A 12,344-nucleotide genomic window follows, 5' to 3' on the forward strand; every position below is an offset into this window, starting at 1 on the left:
TAACAAGAAAATTGGTTTTTCTGGATCACAAAATCCTTGAGTTAAAAGAATCATAACAACACAAATTTTCTTATTCTTCCCAACTTGCCTTTGCATTTGCATTGAGCTTTGCTTCTTTTTCTTTTCTTTTCTTTTTGCTTTGCATATTCTTACTTTTTAGCTCTTAACTCAATGCTTTTCCTTTTTCATGTTTTCCCAACAACCCCAAACTTGAACATTTAACAATACTACATAATATCTTCTACATAACTCAAGGTAAAGATTTTCAATCAAGGGTTTTCAGTGTATGTTCAAGGCTAAGGGTTCAAAGGATAGAACACAAAGTGTTTTCTTTTAGTGGGCTAACTTTATGAATTTGGCCAATAAAAAGGGTTCCAAAAAAACGGCCTTGATCATATGATGCAAACCAAGCAATTGATTCAATCATAGAAAACGTGGGCAAAATCATTCATGTTTCCAAAGTAATAGCATTCAATCATACCAAAAACTCTGGAGCTCAAAACCTCACATATAATCTCATTCACATTTGACATACACATCCTGCTTAATTTCACAATCACAATCATGATATCCTGCATTTGTTCACAAAGCTTGTGAATCACCTGTATAAGCATTTTAATGTGCACATCTGATGAGTCGTTATTTCTGGAATTATATTTAGTTTATTGCACTTAAATAAACCAGGGAATTGTGTTTAATTGTTTGTTATTTCCCCGTTTTCCGAATTGTGCTTAATTTGGTCGGAAATTTGTAATTGCGCTAATTTGGGTTTTCTGAGCTGATTAAGTGCATTTTTCCAGTGCAGGAAAGTTTCGGAAATACATTTTGGGACATCAGGATGAATGCCAAATAAATTCAAGACTCTCCACACGGACATTTTATAATTAATTAAATTGTAATTCAGTAGTTTAGAATTTCTGTATCAACTCTTATATTTTGGGTCAATTTTTGGTAAATTAGATTAGACCCAAAATTAGAAGTTAGTGACTTGGCACCCTAGGGTTTTATTGTGTGGACCCTACCCTAAAAAAGGAGGACACACGGCCCTTAGAAAAAAACAGTGCAGCCGCCACTCACCCTGGCTCTCGGCCCTTTTGGTTTTTGGAGACTATTGTAGTTTGGAAAAATTTTTCTGAGGGGGGCTGAATGTTGCTTTTGAATTGAAGGAATGGAATGATTTTTTTTTAAAAAAAAAAAAAAAAAAAAAAGGAGAGGCCACATGGCCTAGGGCAGCCATGGACAAGAGAAAAGAGGAGAGGCCACGCACATGGAGGGCACACTTTTCATTTGAGGAGGGGGGAGGCTGTTACAGGGTTTGTCTTGGGCTGGGACGTGTTAGAGCAGCCGCCACTTAAAGAAAGGAGATTTTTCTTTCTTAGTTTTTTGGTTGAACCATGTTTATGCTGTTGGATTTTGGATGAATGAGAAGGGAAAGCTCCACGTTAATTTCATTTTGCTGATTTTACCATTGCTTTTTTTTATTTGGTTCATGCATTTTTTTTTATTGAAGTTTGAGTCTATCAATGTAATGAGCATTTTTACTGTGCACGGTTACTCATGAATCAAAACTCTCGATTTTTATTCCAGTAGGAAAATGAGTGTTTCTTTCTTTAGACAATAGTAGCACGTTGATTTTCTTTCTTGTAGAAAAAGCGCTGATTTCATTTGGAAAGAAGTGTGCTGTCACACTGGAAGAGGTGGTAGGTAGGAGCTGCTGCTGCCACGTCCAGCAATAGAGTCATTCATCTTTCATTTTAGGATCTCACATCCACATTGTAGGGTCAAGTTTGGTGTGCACACCTGGAGGGAGCAGCCGCCACCCACGTTTGGAGGTCTCGGTATATTATTCCAGCAGCACCAGGGAATTAGTTTCTCTTCTTTCTTTAGAGGCAGAAACGGAAGTATGGCGCTGATTCATGGCAGCAGAAGCACATGCGGTGTGATTCATTTGGCTTTAGCAATAGAAGGGCATTTCATTTGGAGTAGAATTCCAGCATTATTAGGAGGGACCATGTCACTGTGGGAAGCATTAAATCACGCACATGGTCAAGGCCATTTGAAGCATTTCTTTTATTTATTTGTGAATGGACAACTTGAAGTAGTAGTTGCACGGTGATAGTTGAGAAGTTTTATTTTCTTTTACTTTGTTTGCCTTAAAATATTTTATATCATGTTGAGTTGATTTTCTCCTCTTTGGTGGTGAATGCGTAGGATAAATGACAACATTGTGTATTTGATGTTTTAGTGTAACCGTTGCATGTTTACAGCTTGAATTGTGTTTGGGTATTTATCTGTTGTAATTTCCACTTTAATGTTTGTATTCATGTTCGGTTGTGTTTAATTCCCAGTTTTAATTTAATTTATTTCCAATCACAAGAACACTTTCAAACCCCCCCCCCCCACTACGTGTTGATCTAAGACTGAACCGAATTTGGTCCTTGAGAGACGACCTAGGAGTCACTTCCTAGTACTATACTGCATTCTTTTATGCACAACTTTTGTGGGAGGTGCGACCCTCATCATCAACATCATCTCAACATCAATCAATCAATAAGCATCATTCAGCATTACTTATCACAAAATCACAGTTAATAGCAAACCATCATCAAACCAGGTGTCCAATAGAGTACATCAAACTCTAATCTAAAACAAAAACAAATAGGTTCAGAAAACTTAAACCACAAAAGCATAATCATATGATAGCATTTATCAGTAAATGCTATCTCAACTCCTCATCAGTCTGAGCTGTCCTCTGTATCTTCTTCTTCTTCCTCATCTTCAGCATCTTCAAATGCATCATCATCATCAGCTTCATCTTCTTCCATCTCTCTAGCTGAAGCTTCAGCTGCTCCAGCTCCTCCTCCATGCACTGGTTCCTCTGGCCAGGCTACCACATTATGGAATTCATCCATAGTCCACCTGTGGGCTGGAGGTGTATCATACATCCCCACAATCATCTTAGCAGTGGCCACCTGCCCTCTGTGAATGGACTGCAACTGAGCACCTATAAGAGACATATACATGTCCCTCATCTGGAATGGTTCTGCTTCATGTGTATCAGCAGATGTCTGGCTCTGTGCTGGCCCTCTCTCTCTACGAGCCCGACGTGGTGGAACTGGCTGAGCTGCATCCTCACCTCCACAGTACTGTCTGTAATAGGCCTCATCAATAGCTTTTCTTGGCCTCTCAAATGGTGGAACAGAAGTGTCCACCCTAGCTAGCTTGCAAAGGTGAGTGATCAAAGAAGGATGTCCTAGTGGTGCTTTGTTGTTTGAGGTGTTAGCACATACACTAATTTCATCAGCTATCAAGGAGGGATGTCCTAGTGGTGCTTTGTTGTTTGAGGTATTTGATAACAGTTGAAAAACTGTTATTTTCATGCTTGAAATTGATATTAAAAGCAACCTTTATACTTAGAAACTAGCTTGAAATCATGCTTTTCTTCATATTTTCATAAATAAGAGAGCTGGACAGGTTTATGCTTGATTTCAGTGTTTTTGTGCAGGTTTTAAGGTGAATTTGGTGAAAGAAGTGAAGAAGGAGAGAGATGGAATCAGAAAAGACATCAAAAAGTGCAAAAGGAGAAGCCGAAGTCACCGCTCAACGGCAGTTTACCGCTGAGCGGCAATCAGGAGCTTACGGGAGATCCGTTGAGGGGCAAAATGGCCGCTGAGGGGAAGAAACGTCTCACGCACTTACCGCTGAGCGGTACTTTACCGCTGAGCGGCACTTTTATGGGCTTGGACCTAATTTTCTGTAATTTACGAATAATATATAAGCTTTAGGGTTTCCTAGGGTTAGGTATCTTTGGCTGGAACGAAGCAAACACTCACTCTTCCACCCCTTTGAAGGAGGATCTTCGATGCTGAGGCTTCCTCTTCACCTTTTTAGGGTTTTATCTTTCATTCTTTCATTGTTATTCATTTAGGTTCACCATGAATATGGTGAACTAAACTCTGTATGTTTGTTGGGGAATCAATGTAATCTTTTGAAGCTCTCATATATGGAATTTGTTTTTACATCTTTTGTTTAAGATCTATGCTTTCTTTCATCATTAGTTAGGGTTTTTCCTCTTTGCTTAATGCTTGCATTGTTTAACTCATTCGATGCATGATTATTGGTTTTAACGATACGGGCGCGTACGGGGAAGTCTAGATCCGGGGAATTTCTCCCAATATTATATTGGTTGTCGTTAAGCTCCTGTACTTATGAACTAATTATTAGGAATGCTAGGAATTGTATGAACTCGTGATTAGGGAGAAGCCTTCTTGAAAGGTACTTTAGAGAGTGGCATTAACAATGATGATTTGAATGTTGAATTCCTAAAATATATGAGAGTGGATAAGATGAAATTGACCCCCAACAACATATTCATACATATATGTCATTGAAAGTGTTTATCTTTTGCTTTTTGCCATTGATCAAAACTTCATGCATACATATTTAATTTTCGTCTTTTGCATATAAAAATCCAAATATTTCGTCTTTAAGTCTTAGCTAATCAATAAACCACACAACTAAACTAGGCCGTGAGTCCTTTGGGAAGAACGATACTTGGTCTTACCAAGTTTATTACTTGAACGATTCGGTCATACTTGCCGATTGAAAAACAAGTTTGTGACATCATATTTTGGTGTTCATAAATTTGTCCATCAAGTTTTTGGCGCCGTTGCCGGGGATTCTGGTTTAACTGGTTAATTTGTGTGATTGTTGATTATCTTTGACTTTAATTTTGAATTTCTGTTTTTATTTTCTGTTTTTTATTTTTCTATTTGATTTTATTTTATTTGATTTTCTATTTTTATTTATATTTTTCTGTTTTCTGTTTTTATCTTCTCCTATATCTTTTTGTGCTAACCAAATATTCTAGGATTTTGTGTTCTTGTGTATGCAGGAGGCAATTCGAACAAGGAGCAAGAAAACAACAGAACCTCTGCTTGAAGGTCTAGACGAGAGTAGACGGAGGAGAAGAATCCGAACATCTAGAGAACTTTTCCCTCCTCCGGAAACTCTGTTACAACCATCACCACAAGGTTCTGTTCATAGCACAGAAAATATGGAGAACAATAATATCAGAAGAACTCTTGTTGACTACACCAATATAGCTGGACCTCAGCACTTTAACAGTATAGCTAGACCTAGAGTCAATGCAGCTAACATGGAGGTCAAACGAGCACTGATCCAACTGGTGAAAAGCAACCAATTTAATGGGTTATCTCATGAAAGCCCATATGAGCACCTCACAACCTTCAATGAGATTTGCAACACAGTTAAAATTAATGGGGTGCCAGATGAAGCGATCAAACTTAGTTTGTTTCCTTTCTCATTGGGAGGCAATGCTAAAATTTGGTTGAATTCTTTCCCAGAAGGAAGTTTCACAGATTGGGAAGCAGTGGTGACAAAGTTTTTAAACAAGTACTTTCCACAATCTAAGAGGATAAAAGGCAAGCAAGAAATTTCTTCATTTAAGCAGGGCATGGAAGAATCATTGGGGCATGTATGGGACAGATATAAAAGCCTGTTACAAAAAACGCCCATGCATGGTTTCAAAGAAGAAGAAGTAGTCCTAACTTTCCTTGGAGGTCTTGGTTCACAAACTAAGATGATGCTTCATGCCTCAGCAGGAGGAAACATTAAATGGAAAACTCCAGAGGAAGCAACTGAAATTATTGAAAATATGGCTACTAGTGACAACGAATTCAACATTGAAAGAGGATATCATAGTCAGAAGGAGTTGTTACAATCAAATGATGCTTTGCTTATTCAAAATAGAATTATATCTCAACAGCTTGAAGAGGTAATTATGAAGCTTTCTCAAATAACACAGGAAATACAACAGGTCTCAATGGTTCAAGTGCAACAACAAAAATGGCAAATGCAATCTACTCCAATTGAGAAAACAACAAAACTTGAAGAGACTTTCCAAAGATTCTTGAAGACAAATGCGTCTTATTGTCAGAATGTGGATGCCGCATTTAAAAATATGGAGGTTTATGTTAAGAGAATAGTTGACAAGATGAAACATGATAATCTCAGAAAGGAGTGTAAAACTGTTGTGACCAGAAGTGGTAGAGTGTTAGAAGAGAGAAAACAAGAAAGAAAAGAGAAAGAAAATGAGAGTGAGAGTGAAAAAGAAACATGTGAGTGGAAAGAAAGAGTTGAGAGAGAGAAAAAGAAAAAAGAAGAAGAGAGAGAGGAGAGACAAAAAGAAAAAGAGTATGAAAAGCCACTTCCTTATCCAAAGAGTTATTCAAGGAAGGAGAAAGAAAAGCAGTTGGAAAGATTCATGGAGTTGTTTAAGAAGCTTGAGATCACTATACCATTCTCTGAAGCATTGCAACAGATGCCAGCATATGCAAAGTTTTTGAAGGAACTCCTCACAAAGAAACACAAGTATATTGAAAAGGAAACTATCAATGTACAGGGTAACTGCAGTGCAATCATACAGAAACTACCTCCTAAACTTAAAGATCCAGGAAGCTTTACTATTCCATGCACCATAGGAGATGTGAAAGTTGGAAGAGCATTGATTGATTTGGGAGCTAGCATTAATCTAATGCCGCTATCCATGTGCAGAACAATTCAGGGGTTGGAAATTAAACCAACCAGAATGGCTCTTCAATTGGCGGACAGGTCTCTTAAATATCCATCTGGAGTGGTTGAAGATGTTCTAGTAAAGGTTGACAAATTTGTATTCCCAGTGGATTTTATTGTGATGGAGATGGAAGGGAATAGTGATGTTCCTCTTATTCTTGGGAGACCTCTTATGAAGACTGCTAGAGTTTTGATTGATGTAGAGAATGGTAAGCTTAAAATGAGAGTTGATGATGAAGAAGTCACTTTTGACGTATCCAAGGCCATGACATATCCAAATGATGACAAAGCATGTTTTCAATTTGATGAACTTGATGAAGTTTGTATGGTGCAAGAAAGGATGATGCGAAATATTTCTCCATTGGAAAAAACTCTCATTAATGCATGTCAAGATTTAGATGAAGAAGAAGAGAAATTGATTGATGAATGTCTGATGGACTTGGAAACATTGAAAAAGAGTCCGGAGGAAGATCCAATATTCGAAATAATTGATAAGGAAGAAGCAGTCAAAGCACAGACACCAGAATTAAAAAGATTGCCATCACATCTGAAATATGTTTTTCTAGAGGAAGATGGAACAAAGCCAGTCATCATCAATAACTCTTTATCTCTACAAGAAGAAGAGCAGTTGATAGAAATTTTGAAAGCCAACAAAGAAGCAATTGGTTGGTCAATATCAGATCTCAAAGGTATTAGCCCAACTTATTGCATGCACAAGATTTTTATGGAAGAAGATTATAAACCAAGTGCTCAATCACAGAGAAGGTTAAATCCTATTATGAAGGAGGTGGTCAGAAAAGAAGTGTTGAAACTACTAGAAGCAGGTATCATCTATCCAATCTCTGACAGTGAATGGGTGAGTCCAGTACAGGTGGTTCCAAAGAAAGGTGGGATGACAGTAATTTATAATGATAAGAATGAACTTATTCCTACTCGGACAGTTACTGGCTGGCGTATGTGCATTGATTACAGGAAGCTAAATAAAGCTACTAGGAAAGATCATTTTCCTCTTCCTTTCATGGATCAGATGTTAGAGAGGTTATCAGGGCAGGCTTTCTATTGTTTTCTAGATGGATATTCGGGATACAATCAAATTGTGGTAGATCCAAAAGACCAGGAGAAGACGGCTTTTACTTGTCCTTTTGGTATCTTTGCATATAGAAAGATGCCTTTTGGATTATGTAATGCTCCAGCTACGTTTCAGAGGTGTATGCAGGCAATTTTTGCAGATCTCTTAGAAAAATGCATTGAAGTATTCATGGATGATTTCTCAGTTTTTGGAAATTCTTTCCAAAGATGTTTGGCTAATTTGAACACTGTCCTCAAAAGATGTGTTCAGACAAATCTTGTTCTTTATTGGGAGAAATGTCATTTCATGGTAACTGAAGGAATTGTATTGGGGCATAAAATTTCTGCTAAAGGAATTGAGGTAGACAAAGCTAAAGTAGAAGTCATTGAGAAACTACCTCCACCAACAAATGTAAAGGGGATTAGAAGTTTTCTTGGTCATGCTGGGTTTTATAGAAGATTCATCAAAGATTTCTCAAAAATTGCTAAACCATTGAGTAATCTTTTGATGAAGGATGCTCCTTTTGTGATGAATGAAGACTGTTTGAAAGCTTTTGACACATTGAAGAAGAAGTTAGTGTCAGCTCCAGTAATTGTAGCGCCAGATTGGAATCAAAATTTTGAATTAATGTGTGATGCAAGTGATTATGCAATAGGAGTTGTCCTTGGCCAGCGGAAAGAACAAAAGTTTCATCCAATTTATTATGCTAGCAAGGTTCTGAACGATGCTCAATTGAATTATGCTACCACAGAGAAAGAATTTCTTGCTATTGTGTATGCTCTAGAGAAATTTAGACCTTATCTTATTGGGTCCAAGGTGACTGTCTATACAGATCATGCAGCTATCAAATATTTGTTGACAAAACCAGATTCTAAGCCACGTCTGATTAGATGGGTATTACTATTGCAAGAATTTGATGTAGACATCCGTGATAAGAAAGGAAGTGAAAACTTAATTGCTGATCATTTGTCACGGTTAGTCAACAATGAGGTCACTAGCAAGGAGTCTGAAATCTGGGAATCTTTTTCAGATGAATCACTCATGTATATTCAGTAGAGGCCCTGGTTTGCTGATATGGCTAATTTCAAAGCTGCAAGGGTCATGCCGGAAGACTTAACTTGGCAACAAAGAAAGAAATTTTTGCATGATGCCAGGCAGTTTGTTTGGGATGATCCTTATTTGTTCAAAATTGGAGCAGATAATCTTCTGAGGAGATGTGTTACAAATGAAGAAGCAGAAGGAATTCTCTGGCATTGTCATGATTCACCTTATGGAGGACATTTTAATGGAGAAAGAACAGCAGCAAAAGTTCTCCAATCAGGATTTTATTGGCCAACTTTGTTTAAAGATGCCCATAATCATGCTAGAAATTGTGATAAATGTCAAAGAGCAGGGACAATCACTAAACGTCATGAGATGCCTTTACAAGGTATTTTAGAGGTTGAGGTTTTTGATTGTTGGGGTATTGATTTTGTTGGACCCTTCCCTCCATCTTTCAACAATGAATATATTCTGGTAGCAGTAGATTATGTGAGTAAATGGGTGGAAGCATTAGCTTGTCCTAAAAATGATGCTAGCACGGTAATTAAATTCTTGAAGAGGCAGATATTCTCACGTTTCGGCACTCCAAGAGTGTTGATCAGTGATGGAGGATCTCATTTTTGCAATTATCAGCTAGAGAAAGTACTCAAACACTATGGAGTAAAACATAAGGTAGCTGCACCTTATCATCCACAAACTAATGAACAAGCTGAGGTGTCTAACAGGGAGATAAAAAGGATCCTCGAAAAAACAGTGACTTCATCAAGAAAGGATTGTTCTCTCAAATTGGATGATGCTCTTTGGGCTTATAGGACAGCAATGAAGACGTCTATGGGATTATCACCATTTCAATTAGTCTATGGGAAAGCATGCCATTTGCCAGTAGAATTGGAGCATAGAGCATTATGGGCTTTGAAATTCTTGAATTTTGATCCTTATGAAACTCAATGCACACGCAGACGGCATATTTTGGAGCTTGAAGAAATTCGATTACATGCATATGATTCATCCAAGGCTTACAAAGAAAAAATTAAGTTTTATCATGACAGGAAGTTAGTGAATAGAGTTTTCAATCCAGGACAACAGGTACTATTGTTCAATTCAAGATTGAAGATATTTCCTGGGAAGCTGAAGTCAAAATGGTCAGGACCATATGTGATAAAAGAAGTGCATCCGCATGGAGCAATTGAAATATTTAATCCAGCTGCTGATGATCCATAGAGAAGTTGGGTGGTGAATGGTCAACGTCTCAAACCCTATCTAGGGGGAGAGGTGCAACAATTTTCCACAATGATGTTGTTGGTTGATCCTTGAAAGTTTGGGTCAGGCTCGTGACGTTAAACAAGCGCTTACTAGGAGGCAACCCAGTATTCTGTAAGTATTGTATGTTTTTTAGATTAGAGTTTGATGTACTCTATTGAACACCTGGTTTGTTATGATGGTTTGCTATTAACTGTGATTGTGTGATAAGTAATGCTGAATGATGCTTATTGATTGATTGATGTTGAGATGATTGATGAATCGTTATTTCTTGAATTAGATTTAGTTTATTGCACTTAAATAAACCAGGGAATTGTGTTTAATTGTTTGTTATTTCCCAGTTTTCCGAATTCCGCTTAATTTGGTCGAAAATTTGTAATTGTGCTAATTTGGATTTTCTGAGCTGATTAAGTGCAATTTTGAAATGCAGGAAAATTTCGGAAACACATTTTGGGACATCAGGAAGAATGCCAAATAAATTCAAGACTCTCCACACAGACATTTTTGAATTAATTAAATTGTAATTCAGTAGTTTAGAATTTCTGTATCAACTCTTACATTATGGGTCAATTTTTGGTAAATTAGAGTAGACCCAAAAATTAGAAGTTAGTGATTTAGACCTAGGTTTTTCTTTTGTGTGGACCCCACCCTTATTAAAGGTGACCCACGGCTCTTGAAAAGCCCTAGCCGCCACTTGAGAGGGATCACTTTTTCGGCACTTTGTTTTTGGCACTGTTTTTAGTTTTCCCTTCTCTCGGTCTTGGGGTTTTTGGAGGTTTTTGTTTTGAATTTTCCCTGGGAACTGAAAACACTGTATGGGATGAATTGAATGGGAAGCACACCGTTTTCGGCTCGCATCCTTTTTGGCATCGAATCTTTAATTTAAGTTTGATTCCCGCGTTGGTGTGCATTCAGCTACTGTTACATTGATTTGAATTTGTTTTTTTTAATTGGAGAATGAAGCAAGCATGCGTGCTGCCACGTCCAGTAAAAGAAGCGCACAAGTGAATTGGTCTAGCTCATACGGTGCTGGAATTAATTTTCCTTGCGGGACAGGAGCGGATTCCATCTTGGAAGAGAGGATTTATTTTGTTGAAGTTGATGCACGGAAGGAGCTGAAGCAGGGAGAATGAAATGGAGATTGAGAGGTGAAGAGTAGGTGTGCACGGAAGTGGAGCCCTTTTTATTTTCTTTACTGCACCAAGGGAGAATACATCCCAAACTGAAATTAGGATGAGCTGGAAGCATGACGTGTGGGATGTGCAGGGGTAGAAACAAAGAGAGAGTTTGCATGAATTAAGATTGGATGGAGAGGTGCCACCGAGTTACTGCTACTGCTGTCCGGTGCAGGGAGTGGTCATGAATGATCATTTGTTTGTGTTAAAAAAAAACATAAGAAAAGGTGCCAAGGATTTCTGGAAGAAAGCAGCATGGTCACGGAAAGTGGAGATTTCTTTATTTCATTTTAGACTTCACGGCTTGGCTGGAACGTGGTGGAAGCAGAGGTGTCACAAGCTGGAAGCACTCATGCAAGCATTTCTAGGAGCTGTGTGGTGTGCGCGTGAACGTGTGAGGAAAATAGATGAAGTTTTGTGATTGCTTTGGAAAGCACCGTATTGGTTACTGGAAGAAAGAGAATGCCTTTCTTTAATTCTTATTTCATTGTAGCATGCACATGTGACACCCACATGGAGGCACGGATTGCATTGTAGATGCAATTCCAATTTACCTTTGACTTAAGGGATGCACATGGGTCACGGTTAGTGGTAGGAAAAAAATTTAATTTCTTTCATTCCTTTGCCTGAGAATGGTTTACGTTATATGTTGAATTGATTTTCTTCTTCTTGATGGTGAATTGTGTTTGAATATTTATCTATTGTATTGTTTTCTTTAAAAGTTTTCATGCACTTTAATGCTTTCAATTATATTCAGTTGTATGTAATTTTTATCCGCAAACAAAATCACAAACCCCCCCTTTTTTTTTTTCGTGTGTGATCTGAGACTGAACCGCAATATTGGTCCTTGTGAGACGACCTAGGAGTCACTTCCTAGTCTATACTGCATTCTTTTATGCACAACTTTTGTGAGAGGTGCGACCCTCACATCAAAATGGCGCCGTTGCCGGGGACCAACGGTTCAGTTTTAGGTCTTTTGTGTTGATAATGTGTTGTTTGTGTGTTGTGTTTTGTCTTGTATGTTTGAGTGTGTGTGATTTGTTTGTTTAGGTTGTTTTGTGTGTTCAAAATTTTTGTGATATCGTTTCATGATTTTAGGGTGTTGTGACTTAGTGCATGACTAGGGGAAATCCTGGGCCTATACCACCCTTTGATCCTGAGATTGATAGAACTTTTCATAGGTTAGCTAGGCATTCTAGAAATTT

Source organism: Vigna umbellata, chromosome 11, assembly GCF_029865625.1.
Source record: "Vigna umbellata cultivar VRB3 chromosome 11, Vumbellata_1.0, whole genome shotgun sequence".
NCBI classification, from domain to species: Eukaryota; Viridiplantae; Streptophyta; class Magnoliopsida; order Fabales; family Fabaceae; genus Vigna; species Vigna umbellata.